The following is an 11,879-nucleotide window of genomic DNA, read 5'->3' on the forward strand; positions in this document are numbered from 1 at the left end:
AAGAGAAGAACTGAGATCTTGACCATATTGGGGTCTCTATACAAGGAAGTTCTATAGCAACAAAAGCCTTTGTTTAATTAAAACATTACTCAAGGGCGGATTCAGTGGCTAAATGAAAGAAATGCATTTAAATCTGCTACATCAGTAAAGAATTTTTTTAAAGATTTATTTATTCATACAGAACTGGGGTACAGGCCAGAGATGTGAAGGGTGAGAGGATTTGCCAGAGACAGAGTGGGGAGCAGAACAGGCAGATTGACGAAGTACACTGCTGAGGGGAGAGCGGGCGGGTCAGGAGAGGTCTGCCGCTCCATGTGGATCTCTTCCCGGGCAGGCAGGGATCGAACTCATGCGGAAGTGGCTTTAGCTTCTCAGTGCTGTGCTTTAACCTGCTGCGCCACCAGGGAGGGCCTCAGTAAAGAATTTTTATAATTATAATTCTCTTCAATTCAAAAATTGAAGATGTAGACACACTCATGTACTACCACTAGAAATAAAGTGGCATACCATTTGAAAAGTAATTTGGAAATCTGTATCAAGAACCTTAAGAAGGATTATACTCCTTAAATTAGGCTATTCCAAAGGATATAATTCTTAATTAAAAAAAAAAGATTTCTGTATCAAGAAGTTTATCACAATCACATTTGTGGTAAGTTTGAGAATTAGCTTAAAAGTCCAATTACAGTGGAATGGTTTAGTAAATTATGACAAATCTGCTAGATGGAATATTAAATAGTTATTAAAAAGATGTTTGAAAGAAGTTTGTTCCTTCTGTTGTAAACTTAAATGGGAAAAATGATATTCAGTGTTATCATAAATGCAAAAAAAAATAAAACAAAAACTCATGACTAGGAAAGGAAAAATGTCTAGCAGGAAACCCCACAATTTTAATGGTGACTATCTTTAGACTCTAGGGTGTATCTGGTCAATTTGATCCATTCTTTTGCATTTCTATTTCTAATATAAACATTACATGACTATTTAGTCAGAAAAATAAGCTTTAACTAACAAATACAGAATGAAAATTGATGAGGATTTTGGGAAGACTATCTATGGAAGGGAAAGGTACAAGAAAGGACTCAAAGACAGTATTTGGCACTTTATTCTGGGTCTAGAGTGATGCAGAGATGGATGTGGTGTGCCCAGTTTTGTGGAGACATTTGAGGGACCAGAGGTTCTTACCAAAAGGTTAGATGTTAAGGTTGTTTCTTCTACCTGTATCTCCCCCTACTCACTGTGCGTTTATAGAAGGTTAGATCACTTATCCAAAGTACCCTTTGGACAACTTCTTAACTCAGGGTTACTGACTGTTCTCCAGAACTTGTGATAATCTGAGAATTGTGTCTTCTGCCTTTCCTGCAACAACTCCTAAGACTCAGCAAATCCAGAGCAAGTGGAGGAGGGGAGCTGGAAGCCTGCGATTGCTTTGAGACGCATCATAAGCCCATAACGTCTAAAAGGTTAAGCAAAGACTGAGGCATGAAGAGTGAAAAGTCTCCATTCTACAGTAATCTACCCCCACCTTCAACTCTTAAAATGGAAAGAAAGGGTGCAAGATGACATTAGGCACTTTAAAATATGCAAAATTAGGAGCTGGTGCAGACCTCATTAACACCCGCCTCCAACATCATTAAGATGTTTCCAAGAAAATTAATTGAGAGACTCATTAAAAATAAATTAAGAAAAATGTGTTGCAGAGCGCCTACACTCAGCTCATAAATCACAGCTCAGAGCTCCGGCCCGCTGCTCCGGCAATTAACTCCAACCTATTTGTTTTATCCTGACTGTGAAAATTAGAAAGCAGACGTGGAGATTAGATTAGGGACGTCTGTCAAGCGGAACTTGAAGTGAATATTTTAGGATACAAAATGGAAACCAGGAAAACAAAGAAAGCAGAGATTTCATTCTGAGGAGCTTGTCTTAGAAAAGTGACAGGCAGATGAAGGGTGTTGGAGGAGAGCGTGGGGAAGGAGTACATACACTAGGGAGGCAGGAAGGCGGGGAGAGAAAAGCACAGACTTGTGAACTATTCTGACCAGGAATAGCACAATGCATTTGCATGATAAATATAAACAGATCCACATCAAGTAAAAGATGGCACTGAGATGTAAAATAGATGTTCCTTATGGTACATGCATAGATCATATTTTAATGTTTAGACATACAGCCATGTGGTCTAATCACTCAAAGCAGTTACTGGTCTCCTGCAATATGTTATGTATCAGTGATGACTACTCTCTCCTCTATACGATGTGAAACATGTCAATCCCTTCCGTGTATCGCTGATTTAACAACACAACTAACAATGATTGAGGAGCAGGCACTTTACAGGGCTCATTCATGTATGTGATCTCATTGAACTTTCATTTCCTCCAAAGAACACCATTTTATAGGACGTGAAACTGAGGCTCCAGGTAAAGTGATGTAAGTGGGAGTTACCTGGCAATGGGAGTTAATGGCAGAGTTGGGATTGCAATGTTGGGGTTTTACATCAAACATAAGTACAGTCCTAGAGATACAACTTCACTGCATTCAAAAGTAATGTTGGATTACTATCAAACTCAAACTAAGAAGACTTTTTTTTCTTCCCTCCTCTGTCTTTTTCACTTCTCCTTCCACAAATATTTATCATACACGTCTCCTATACCAGACAGGGTAACAAGTCTGGGTGACATGATGGTGGCTTTGTCAAATTTAGAAAGTCAGTTACCAGGTAGATCACTGAGTAGATGTAAGGGCTTCTGTAAAGGACACTGTACAAAGGGAAGCAGAGATTGCCAGTGAGTCATTTTTAGCACCTGCTATGTGCAAGCACTAAGGACCCAAATGTTGAACTGCAGGCTCTCCCTCTTACTAACTGTGAGATGTGGAGAAGTTATTTAATCTCTCAGTTTTCACATCTGTAGAATGGGGATAATACTGGTCTTACCTCAGAGGTTTATTTTGAGAACAAAAAATGAGAAAATCCATTAGAAGCCCTTAGCAAAGTGCGTGGCTCAGAGTAAGCACTGAGTAAATGTCAGTGGTTATTATTTAGAGGTGACATTTAAGTTGGCTCTTAAAGGAGCAGTAGGGATTTAATCAAAACCACTTCTATGGACAGCTGCAGCCTTATGGGTTATATTTAAAATTATTTGGATCTTCCAAATAAACAAGGGAGTGAATAATCTGGAATGGATAATAAGAGGCAGGCCCACCTGTATCACACAGAGCCTCATGGGCCAGGGTCTGCAGCGTTGAGGCCTGACAGGAGTGGAAAACAGAAGGACAAGCACGTGTACCTGCTTAGCTTGCTTTCCTCCAGAGCATGTCAAAGGCACCAGAGGCGAGGGGGTTTGAACCCGAGGGAGAGAGGTTAAGGCTGAGGGTGTGTATCCATCACAGTTTTCTTTTTTTTTTTTTATTACATAAGTTTATTTTTACATCATTTTGTACATTTTTTTCCCATCTCGATTGTAATCCCCGCGGGTTTCCCATCACCAAATCACCCGTGTGCCATCACCATAATCCCGCCATCACAGTTTTCTTAATTCCTAGGAAACAGTTATGGATCAGTAGTGACCAGTATCTGCATCTTTGGAAATTCAGTGATACTGTGAATAGCTTATTTGCACTCTGTTTTAAACTCACCTTCAAAAGTCTGGGTGTAATTCTTGGCTATGGGTCTGTGGGCCCATTCTTATTTGGAAGGTTATAGTATACTAGAAGAGGCCTGTGTTCAAGCTGGGCATTAACAGTTGTTTTCAGTTAGTTTTCTTGTATCATCCCCGCCAACAACCAAGGCTAGATGCAAAGTTTGAAGTACGTGAAATTCGAGAATAAAATACTTCCTAATTAGCAAGAATGATTAACATTAGAAATTTCCTTTTAAAAAGTTTCTCTCTCTACCTTCTGTTGAAGTAGAATAACATGATTAGATCTTACCAGACAGGATGAATTTCACACCCTTTCCTGATGACAGACTTTAACAGTGGAAGGGAAGTCAGCACACATGGCCTGACAGCACGGAAGTGTTTGGAGCTGCGAAGATAAAGCCAACCCATTTTAAGAATTTGCCAAGGGTTCGGCTACTGATGGTTCTACTTGAAAAGCAGTGTTCTCTGCCAGGAGGTGCCTTAGATTTTTGGCAAGCCTTCATGGCCCTGGTTTGGACCAATCCTGCTTGGTTTGGCATTTGCCCACAAGTGGATAGGTAATCTGGAGAAACTATTTCTAGGAATATCCTTTCTTCTCTTTTCTCTCTAAGCACATAAATTCTACTAAAGAGCTTTCACATTAAGAGTATGCTTCCCTTGTCTTTGTGTGATAGATGGGAGAATCCCTTGTAGAATATACTATATATATACTATATATATATTATGTAGAATATACTATATATATATATATATTAGAATATACTATATATATATATATATATATATATATATATATATTAAACCCCTTAATGGTTTGGGGTCTTGGATGCCCTTTGTTCACATACTAACACAATTAGGTGCTATCCTATGGGCCCTACATCCTCCGTATCTTCTGTATCTATCCTTTCTTCATACCTCCTCTCCCCTGCCAAACTCACTACCTGAGTTTGGCTCTCTCTTGTCTGGGCTCTTGCAAAAGGTTCTTACTGAATTTCCGCTTCTTCATTTTCTTTAACTGCACTCCAGCGACAGACTAAGTCACTCCTCTGCCCCATGTCTGTGGCATCTACAGCATAAAGTTCAAGATTCTTAACTGACCACCTTTAATCTGGTCACAAGTAATCTATCATTACCTGATCCTTTTCTAATTTTGACTCTTGCCTGACCAGACTACTCACTATTTCTTAAGCACATGCTATGGGTTCTCTAGGTCTTTTATGCCCCCATTACCTTGGTCACACTTGTCTTAGTTCATCTCTGCCTAACAAATTTTAACCTCTTCTTCAAAGTCCAATCTAAATGCTCATTTCCATAAAGCTTTGTGACTTTTCCTTTCCCAACCTCAGAGAAAAGTCACTTACTTGTAGAGTTTGCACAGTGCCTGCCAATACTGTCCAATGAGTGAGTAACCTTTCTTACTGCAATTATCACAATGTTACATCTCAATTGGTTGTAGTACATGTATTAGGGGGATACCTCACTTATTCCAAGATCTCTAAATGAACATTGTGTCTCTCACAGAACCTAGACCTACCTTGCACATAGTAAGGACTCCTCATATTTTGTTACAATTCACTTACAACAGAAATGAACTTTCATACACTATTTCATTCCATCTGGACTATTTATTTAAACAGAATTCTACTCCTGATGACAGAGAATTAGTGGCATCTGAAGACTAATTTACTTGCGAGACACAGTGGTAGAACTGAGGACACCTCCCCAATTTCTGATCCAGGGCTGTTTGATTCAACATACTTTCTCCCTATATCAACTAGTTTTCAAAGAATTAGAGTACTTCACAATAGGTTAACTAGGAGGTAATCTATTGGAGAAGCAATGTCTGAGCATGAAAAACCACGCAGCCTTCTCCAAGTGCCCCAGATGACACACAGAGATGGTCAATCAGTGTTGATCATGCACAAAATAGCATGTTTTCACTTATTCTCTGAGATCACTTTGGGTTACTTTTTCATGTCAAGACAGCAGGAAATTTAAGAAGTCAATAGCTCCTCACAAAATTCTAAAGGATCTTATTAACACATAATCCTCTTCACATGGAGGAGTAGTCATATTTCAAGAATAAGACTGGGTTGCAGACGAACAAATTAAATTGCTTTTGGTCTTTTACCTGCAGGTTACATGTACATATGTGTACTTGTGTACACAGCCATGCTCTCTCTCTCTCTCTCTCTCACACACACACACACACACACACACACACACTCAGCAGCAATCTACAAGTAGCAAAAAAATATCTCTAAAGTTACCAATAATGACTCTGTGAGAAGCCCTGGGAAGTTTCTTCCTATTGGTGCTGTATTTTTATTGAACAGGGTCACCCCCAGCAGGAGATTACACCCTATGTTATGGAATCCATCCTCTGTCAAACTACGGATTTTTATGCTATTATCCAACTGGGTTTGTTCAGGCTTTGTGAGCAGTGTCTGAGCATTCCTCTAGGGAGCCTTTGGTGACTAGATTATTCTGGGCTGTGGCTATCTTTGATGCTGCTTTGGTATTAACTAGTGCTTCCTTCAATAATAATTAGAACAATTAGCATGGCCACTGACTTTGGACTGATTTATTCTCTTAAGCTTAGTGCAGGTAGGAAAGATTTAACTGCCCTGGTTCTGTCAGGGTACAAATGATGCCTAGATTTCCACTGCTTAGTCAAGCATTTCTGGGGTTAATTTTCATTAAAATGACCTTGACATTAATGACAAGTGACTGTTTCTGCCCCCATTTGCAATTTTATAATATCCTTTTGTTTGCTTCTCACTAAAGGATACAGAGACATTGCCGAAAGCTTCCATTTGTCCCCATTACATATCATTCTTAATTTTAGTTTCAGAATTGTCTCTTTAGAAGACCCTTGTCTCTCTTCTAGAATACAAAATATTTGCAGACAGGAAATGCATTTTTAAAGACAATAAGTAGGTTTTGAAATGATAAAATAAGCAAACAAATAATTCCACATATGAACTAACAATAATCTAGAAATTCACAAGGAAGCATTGGGTTTGAATCTGGCTATGACATATCATGACAGACGTTTTGTCAGTCCCTTAGCTTCTTGATCTACACCAGCAAAAATAGGGATAATAATGCCTACCTCAAAAGGTTTTAGTGAAGATGAGATGAGAAATATTTTTGTAAAAGCATCGAGTGGAGTTCAGATGAATGCATCTGAGCATCTTGTCATCATACCAGATAGCCAGGACCTAATCAAATGTCCAAAAAAATGTAACTGAAGCAAGAAGAGCTGAATATATTTCTTTTATACCCCCTGGCTGATTCCACTTGTACTCAAATTTAATGTTTTTAAGAACTGTGTAAATTCCTTATTTCCTTTGTAAAGAAACTGACATTCAGAGAATTCAACTTCAAGGTTATGACAAGTGATTAGCATCTTGCACACACAGTTGCACCACTGTTCTGAAAAAATGTGTAAAAGAACCGATCCTCTTGAGCCTAGGGAAGAGATACCTGCTGACAGCAACTCATCTTGAATATATTTTTAGAAAATTTACTTATATATGTGCATGAATATATATATACACACACACACACACACACACACGCATATTTGCTTTATTTCTAATGATTAGATGAACATATATACTCATTCTAGAAAGCTTGGAAAAAAAGTGTAAGAAATGAAAATTACCTCAGTCCTATCACTCAGGGGTAAATACTTATAACATTCTAGCACATTTAATAAAATTGGCATGATTTTATATATTATACTTGAACTTTTTATTTAACAGCATTTTATGAATATGTTCCCCATATCATTAAATAGTCTTAGAAAATAAAATTTTAAAGGGTTGCATGGTATTCTTCCATATGGATTTATCGTAACTCAGGAGACAGAATGAGATGTCCTTAGGAGTCACTTAGATTTGGGATAGTATTCCAGTTCCACCCCTTAGTGATGGGGTGATAAAAAACTGGCCACTCACTCTCATTAAGCTTCAATTCTCACATCTGCCAAATATTGGTACTACTTATCTGAGGTGATTTCTATTAAGGTTAAATGATGTAGAGTATATGTGTACTTAGCATTGTGGCACATAAGGCAAACATTCAATAGATAGCATCTACTTCTCATTGTTACTTTCTCATTTCTTTTTCTCAGATGTTTAGGCTGCTTCTAGTTATAAATAAATACTGGGCGAAGTATCCTTCTATAGCCACCAGAGAAAGCTACCTGGAATATGTATCTGTTCTGGTCACTTCTTTGCTTCAAGATCTTCAATAGCTCCCACTAAGGATCCCTAACCTTTCTTTCCATCAGTGGAATCTTTCCTAAAATAACTTCTGTGAAACTTTCTTAGGAACTTGGGTTATGGTAGGAGTGGGGTACAGAATCTGGACCAATTTCCAGACACCCAGTCAGCCTTACCTTCCTATTGACGAAGGCCCCAAAAGCTGCTCTGAGAAACAATGGGCTACTGTGGACACAGCAGAGAATCTCTGACTTACAGAATAAGAGTGGGCTCCAGAGCTTAGGTGCATGACATTTCCAAACTTCTTAAGAGACTCTGAAAACTTTTCCTACTTCTTTGCTTAAGTGGCTGCTTCTGTCTGGACTGTCCATACTTCCTATCTCCTCAAGGCTAACACCTATAATCAGCTCAGCTTGCTTGCTCTTCCAGAGCTTCTCTCCTCCAGGTTAGTGACCTCTTATATTCTCATGATAAGTAATCAAATTCTTTACCTTTTGGCCACCACGTCCTCCTGATGCTCTGGAGTGGGAGAGGCACTCTTTCTTGATATTGCATTTCCAGTTCTCTGCACAGCATCCTACACTGTACTAAAAGGATTTGTTAAATAAATAAGCTTATAATTAAAATGTGTGGTACCTCTATTTCCTAAGGATAGTAAACAAAAAAGGAATTGGAAAAAAAGTAACTAATAAAGTAAAAAAAAATCATCAGACAACTATAGATATGAGACATTCTGTAGGCAGGAGGAGGGAGACAGATCAGGACAGGGGTAGGAAGAGCACAAGGGACTACAGTGATGGTGCACGGTGAACTGGTGGTGAGAATTTCAAAAATGAGTATAAAAAAAGGATAGTTTCATAGAAGCAGGATGACTGGATGAAAAATAGTAAAACATTTTCAGCCTTTTGATACATTCTTCGTAAAACTCAAAAAAATGGTAGGACATTAATTTGAAACACAACTCTTTACTAGTATCTGTATTTGTGTTTGAAGATACAACTAAAGAAGCCAATTTTTGAGCCACAAAATTCGGTGTCTGCTTGAGGAAATGGTAACAGCTCTTGGAGTGAGTAGTACAGATGGGACCCCAAAGGAAGCTGTTGTCCAGTACACCAGGTGACTGGAGATATACATTACTCAAGGGTGGTAACTACAGCCACTGTGCATCTACATGATTTTTCAATTTATTTTCCCATCTGTAAATGGTCTCTATTAGGAGGTCACTTGATTGAATTGAACCAAATGGGTTGACACATAAAATCTTTTTTTTTTTTTAAAGATATATTTATTAGTGCATACGGAACTGGGGTACAGGCTAGAGGTTCAGGGGGCGGTGAGAGGTTTCACCAGAGACAGAGTGGGGAGCAGAACAGACAGATCTACGAAGTACACTGCTGAGGGGAGCAGCGGGCGGGTCAGGAGAGGTCTGCCATGCTATGTGGTCACCTCTGGGGCAGGTGGGAATCGAACTCATGCGGAAGTGGCTTTAGCTTCTTAGTGCAGTGCTTTAACCCGCTGCACCACCAGGGAGGGCCCGACACATAAAATCTTAACACATACATTTGTGTGTTTTTACTATTAGTGAAGAGTGCTGGATGTGTGTGTGTGTGTGACATTTGTGTGTTTTTACTATTAGTGAAGAGTGCTGGATGTGTGTGTGTGTGTGTGTGTGTGTGTGTGTAATCTGGATTACCCTAGAAGATAGGGCTCATAATTGAGGAAACATTTTAACTGATCTCACTGATTGGCTTGGCTTTTCATAGAATTCTATAATGACCAAGTGTAAACAATTAGCATATAGTCAGATTACCCTGTCTTATCACATGGAAGATAAAGAAACCATAACCATAAAAAAAACATAAAAATGATAAGCTTTAGGGCCCTCCCTGGCAGTACAACAAATTAAGGTACAGAGCTGTGAAGCTAGGCATAACTGCTTCAGTGTAGTTCAATCCCCCACAAGGGAGCTGACCCACATGGCACAGCAGACCTCTTCTGTCTCGACTGCTGCTCCCCTCAGCAGTATAGTTTGTCACTCTGCCTGTTCTGCTCCCCAATCTGTCTCTGGCGAATTCTCTTACTGCCACCTGCACCTCTGGCCTGTACCCCAGTTATGTATGCATAAATAAATAAATAAATCTGTTTTTAAAAAAATGTTAAGTTTTAAGGAGAAGTTGACATGGATTTATGGTACTTTATAAGATCACATATTTCTATGTTCTTATTAAATTTTATGGTTTTAATTACTTAACCTCAATGACTTCGAAAATCCAAATCTGTAGCTCAGACATTTCTCCTGACTTTCAGACTCAAATATCCTACTATCTGAATGTACATTCAGTGAGCTCAAAGTTGCATACATCACATCTTCTCTTCCTTATTTCTCCAAACTTACTCTTCCTTCTCTTTTTATTTCAACACCACCTAATTAGTTACCTCACACCAAAAGTTAAGAATGTATCCTTCACATTGAAGTATTCACCAAATCCTACTGTTTTAACAACTAAATATTGTTTGCTCTTATCTTATCCAGCATCACTATCACCATCCTGATCGAGCCCTCATTATATCTTGCCTGGATAAATGCAGTAACTTCCCTTTTCAACTTGTTTCCCTAGTACTGGTTTTGTTCTCTCCATTCCATCATTCAGACACCTGTCTTGAGCCTATAATCAATCTGGATGAAAAGGAACTGTAAGTGGCAATAGATATCAATGTCTTCAAATCATGTTCTTTAAAAAATATGATGTCATAGGTTAAGACATAATCAGTTCAACATAGTTCTTCTGGAGACAGGTTGACTGCTCAGCACAAAAATCAAATGAAATATAACAATGAACGATATATCAATTCACTTGAAATAATACTCATGGAGAACAGACATTTATTGGATTGTGCGGAGCTGATGTGCGGAGCTGCTGGGAGAGCATGGGGGATTAAGATGAACTTCTCCAGCATTGTGAGGGCCACATGTTATTTGTGAATATGGCAGAGAAAGGATCCATTACTTACACCTATTATAGCCTGATAATTCTAGAGGCCAACATCACAACCAAGGGGACAAGTTTTCTACTCCTAAAATGGTAAATACATTATTAAAGTATCTATGAGCAGCTTTATTACCATGATGAAGTCCCAAGTACCAGGAGCTTTAAATGATGGTATTACCAGTGCTTCCAATCTTTAACACACCTGCAGGTTAAAGAGAGAAAAATGGTCTAAGCATGTTCAGAGAAAATGGCAATGTGTACAAAATGCAATGAAGTTGGGAGATCAGGATAAGACAAATAAGACTCGTAAAATGCGACATGGCATTTTAATCAGTATTTCCCGAACTATCTCTGGCAAAGACTAGTTTTTAAAAATACCCAAGTCATCATGGATTAATATTTTATAAAATACAATAAAATTAATATTAGAAAAATGAAATGTAAAAGGAACAAAAACTATCAAGCCATTTTTAATGACTAAATTACTCAGACATAAAATTATTGTCAAACTGCTCAAAACATGTCTAAGTATTCTTCTTAATTTTTATCTCATTATGAACCAGAAGCAAACAGTTCACACACAAGAACTGTTCATGGATCACATTTGAGTAGCACCATTTCAAAGAATTTACTCAAATGGCATCAACTTTTCCCACAAAGATATACTCAAGGAAAGACAATAATTTATTACTTAATATTCATGTATCTTCTTTCAAAGATGGAAATATTTTGGCTGTTTTGGTTTTTAAAAACTTCTATTTCTGGTTATGTCAAGTTGAGACCATGTCAATAAGAAAATAACTATCAATTCAGTGAACCTCAAGTGAACCTTCAGAAAAACAATGGGAGTGTGGACTAAAAACCCCCATCATGGGTCAAACACTACACGACATACACTTCAGTGACATCTTTAAAGACAGAGCACCCAATGCCACAATAGTGAAGGCAAAGATAAATAGATGGGACTGCATTAAGTTAAAGAGCTTCTGTACAGCAAAAGAGACATTACTAAAAACAAACAG

General features: G+C 38.3%; 1 long non-coding RNA gene across 1 annotated transcript in view; it reads right to left on the bottom strand.

The window, feature by feature from the left end:
* Positions 1-8,371: 8,371 nt before the first annotated feature.
* Positions 8,372-11,879, bottom strand: part of LOC105854186 — a 46,426-nt gene continuing 42,918 nt past the window's right edge. The window contains exons 4-5 of the long non-coding RNA XR_001145886.1: positions 10,991-11,059; positions 8,372-8,454 (exon numbers count right to left, since the gene is read on the bottom strand). This is a non-coding gene — a long non-coding RNA (uncharacterized LOC105854186). The remainder of the gene's footprint in view (positions 8,455-10,990; positions 11,060-11,879) is intronic.

Source organism: Condylura cristata, unplaced genomic scaffold, assembly GCF_000260355.1.
Source record: "Condylura cristata isolate star-nosed mole 26May11 unplaced genomic scaffold, ConCri1.0 scaffold00028, whole genome shotgun sequence".
Lineage (NCBI taxonomy): Eukaryota > Metazoa > Chordata > Mammalia > Eulipotyphla > Talpidae > Condylura > Condylura cristata.